Genomic DNA, 4,591 nt, shown 5'->3' on the forward strand with positions numbered 1-4,591 from the left:
TATTATTTATTTTGTTCTTAAAACTCTTCTATTAGCTACAGAACATTTTATTAACTTTACACCTAAGACTTAATTAAGCAATAACTATACATTTTATATTWACATCAGCGAGCCGAAGGTCCTGGCAGCCAGTGCTCCTTTTTTCGTGGAAAAGTAATTGTATTATTGTTTCACGTTTTATAAATAAATAAATAAATATTTTCGCTAATACAACTTCATTAAAATATGACACATATTAAGAAAATGTTCCCTGAGGTTCATTATAGTACCATCACTAATCATGTGGAGTAAAGTCAACCGGATGTTATGTGCTTGTTATAAGCTGGCTGAATCACTTAATTATATACCTCACACATAGACCAATTTTGGGGTAAAAAGTTAACTATAGTTGCTGGGGTCCCAATAATCGGTACCTAATTGTTTAAACAGTTCTTGCTGGATTTGAATAATTTGTTCTTACAAAGTGGAATACTCTAAAAGGATTATTCGTGAAAAACTTATCTCGGTATATTTATTTTTTCTGGATGTGTAAAGCGGAAGGTAAAAGAATCAAATGAAATTAAATAATTTTGTAATATGTGAAGTAGCAACCATGTTAACTTTTGCACTGTAAAGTAGAAATGTTATAATAATGTTTTGTACCGAATTTGGTGGAAAGCAGTATAGCAGGTTCTGAGATATGTGATTTCACCAAAAAGTTGGCGGTACCACACACATTGGCCGATTTTAACACCGCCTCTTTTAAAACTCTCTCATATCATATCGTGGTTGAAGTTAAATGTCTCTGGCGAATTAAGTTATTGATTCATTCCGCTTTAAGTAGTTCTTTACGGTACCGATATAGGAGGGTGGTACGGATGATAACATCCGAATTCATCCGTTTTCACAGTCTTGATTACAGTTCTTATGGGAATTGTTTTCAGGGAATTTGATTATGGAATTTAAATCCGCATTAAACCAAGGTTCTTCAACATGTCGCTGATTTGCGCCCACGCCCCGACGGAACGGAAGGAAATTGTGACCAAAGATTCATCAAGCTATCTCCGGATCGAAAAACCGCCAACCAGATCGATCAGTGCCATGTTGCAGCTTAGAGAAGCTGGCCAATCCTGTTTGACTCCTTCCTGCTCGAAAATTGTAGGAAAAGGTGCGGCAACTAACAGAAGGTTTCAAGACCGGAGTATACTCTTCAAGAACCACCAGAGATGATCTGATAACCGATGGAACACTTCTCCAGCCTGCTAAATGGCAGTGAACGCATAACGCCAAGAGAAGGCAAACCCGATTCCACAAATTGATCTTTGGCCGACCATGAAGAAGTTCGAATAACAATGACCCGTCTGAAGAACAACAAAGCGGCGGGGGCCGATGGATCGCCGGCCGAGGTATTCAAACATGATGGCGAAGAACTGATCAGGAGCATGCATCAGCTTCTTTGTAAAATGTAGTCGAAGGAAAGTATGCCCACAGATTGGAATTTAGGTGTCCGTTGCCCCATCCATAAAACAAGGAAACCCCACAATCTGCGCCAACTACCGTGGGATAAACCTTCTCAGCGTCACATATAAGGTTCTGTCGAGAGTATTGTGTGAAAGATTAAGTGTGGCTTTAGACCTGGAAAATTAACGACCGGCCAGATATTCACCATGCGACAAATTTTGGAAAAGACCCGTGAGAAGAGAATCGACAGATACCACCTTTTCGTATATTTCAAAGCCGCACGAAAAGTAGCTGCCTTTATACCACGATGTCTGAATTTGATATCCCCGCAAAACTAATACGGCAGTGTAAACTGAATTTGAGCAATACTAAGGTTCCGTCGCAATCGGAAAGGACCTATCCGAGCCGTTCTATAACAAACAATGTTTCATATTTGGGGGTTAGGTAAAGTTTTTAAACAACTGTATCCTTTTTAGGCACAAAGGTATACTGATATGAGTAAAATATGTTCTATAATTTTCAATAAGATAACTTCATTGGCCGAAATATACAGCATAAAGTCACCTGGAAATTCTAAAATCTTTATGTTAGGTATATAAAGGCTCAACCCATTTTTATAAACAGAAATACTAGTATCAGCAAAGATGTTTGTATGAATTTCAACTGTATATGTCACACATTGACCAGTATTTTCGATCAAAAGTCAACTGTAAATACTGGGGTCAACATATTCGTTACCTAGGAGCTTGAACAGCTTCGTTTGAACTTAGACAATTTTAGTCATAATTCGGCTTCAAGTGGAATTTAAAATTGTGTTATATGAAAAGTAGGTGCGGTTGTGGTCCGATTTCGTTCATTTTCACATTGTGACATAAATATGAGAAAAATGCTAGGTACTAAGGTTAATCGAAATTGGTAAGTAGGGTCCCGATATACGTGATTTTACCAAAATGTGGGTGGTGCCACGTCCGTTGTCCAATTTTCACACCGGTTCCCATTAAGCACTCTCATAACAACTCGGAGGTAAAATTTGTTGCGCTTTTTGTAGATTACACAGTGCCGTTCTGATTTCATCAATTTTCCGACTGTAGGAGTTCTTATAATATTTTTGCTGAGCAAATTTGGTTGTTGTTTAGTAGAATAGGAGATATATAAATTAAAGCAATTATGGGGCGTGCAAAGACGAGAATGGCAGCAAAATCGCCCCATCCACTCAGCTTCAATTAAAATCTGCTGTACTTACCTTAACTAAAAAAAAGCGAGAAAGAATTCAACACCGAAACGTATATACAAAAAACTGTGGCCAACTTTAAGCAATTGAACTTCCCTTTGGAAAGCCCAAAAGCCCATGAAACTTTAACATGCCCATACAAGACTTAGGTGGAAATTGCCCAAAGAACAATTTTAAGCTGTCAAACTTACCCACCACCGCTATGGAGTCGATCGAGTCTTCTAAGACTTTACCTTCTGAAATTACACTTGTTTACAGCAAAAATGTTCCATGAACGCCACTATCCAATTTGCGGATAGAAAATAAATGTGAATGAAATTTCCTAAAAATATTGTCTACTCCATTTTTCCATAGGCCTTATAATTTCTGAGAAATTGATTAATCCCTTCGTGTTTTTAAATTTTTTATGAAAAAATTAAAAAAAAAATAAACTTTGGCAAGGAAAAAATTTTAAAACAAAAGATTTGTATGAAGTCCTGTTTCTTTATAAAAAACTAAGCTACCAACGAACAAAATCCATGGATAAATAGGAAAGTTGTACATGATCAAATAAATATATCCAAGTCGCGCAAAGTCAATGTATACGTATATGAGTATGTAGTGTGTAAAGTAGGGGTGGGATTGTTTTCGAATATCATTAGAATAAACTAATAACGCTATTCGTTTAAAAAAATCAAATAATACTTTTAGAACAGTAATACTCAAATACTGTTGTGGTAGGTAGTTTGCATCGAAAGCAAAAGGTGTCAGGTTCGAAACCCCTGTTGTCATGTTAATTTGCTTAACATGTGTGTAGGTATACAGGCAGATTTTCGAAGGGTAATTACATAGTTGCGGAAAATTCCTAATGCAAATAAGTTTAATTCTAATTTATTTTTTTAAGGCTAACATCAACAGCAGGTAGTATTTTCTTTTCCCGACTCGTTAATATGAAGGAACTTTTTGTTTAGATAGGTTTTGCCTTTTATTTTTTCGCGATCAAGCTATACATAAGAATTAATGCCCCTTGAAAGTTCATAATATCTGTAAGGCTCGCGGGTTCCAGTTTATAATTGCAATATAAGAAACCGTGCGCTATTTTTAAAAATAAAATGAGTAAACGTACGCGAGAATTTGAGTGTACCAACGATCCGGATATGTTCTGTTACATATGCGGTGAATATACTCTTGTACGGCATCGGAGGCAGTTTAGAGATTCGATCCAATCTATATATTCAAAATATTTTAGTATTGAGCCTAAAAGTATTGATAAACCATGGACTCCGAATATTTTGTGTTCCTTGTGCCAAATAATATTGGTTCAATGGGAATCATGATCAACAAAGTACGTATTAAAATTATGAAACTATGCTTCTTTTTATTTAATAGTAATCTTTAATTTTTTTCTTTTTCAGGCGATACATGAAATTTAATGTACCAATGATATGGTGAGAACCTACATGCCACTCAGAGAATTGTTATATTTGTACGACAAAAGTACTTGGCTTTGGAAAATCAGGAAAAGTGATTTATGCTAACGTACCAACCATTTCATTGCCAGTTCCACATTCAGCTGAAGTTGCGTATCCAGTTTCGTTGTCAACAGCAGTATGTGAAAGATCATCTGAATATGGGAAATCAAGTTGTAATGAATTTTTAATGGAAAACGACAGAAACGTTCTATCACAAGTGCAACTAAACGATTGGATTAGAGATTTCAATTCGTGTCACCCCATGATAAGGTGACATATTATAGAAATCGTCACGAACCATTTGCCAAACACTATACGAAGGAAGACAATGTACAGTATGCAAAATCCATATTCGTACACCACGTATTTTACAGCAATTTAGCACATAAAAAAATATAGGCAATTAAGTATAAAAAAAGTTGTATGTTATTTTAAGTATAAACGTATATATATTGCATTTTATTAAATA

General features: G+C 35.7%; 1 protein-coding gene across 2 annotated transcripts in view; it reads right to left on the bottom strand.

Annotated features, from left to right (window-relative positions):
• The window catches only part of LOC108970308, a 148,531-nt gene that overhangs the window by 52,885 nt on the left and 91,055 nt on the right, over nucleotides 1–4,591 (bottom strand). The window lies entirely within an intron of this gene.

The sequence above is a fragment of the Bactrocera latifrons genome, unplaced genomic scaffold (genome assembly GCF_001853355.1).
Source record: "Bactrocera latifrons isolate USDA-ARS-PBARC rearing strain unplaced genomic scaffold, ASM185335v1 scaffold_297, whole genome shotgun sequence".
NCBI classification, from domain to species: domain Eukaryota; kingdom Metazoa; phylum Arthropoda; class Insecta; order Diptera; family Tephritidae; genus Bactrocera; species Bactrocera latifrons.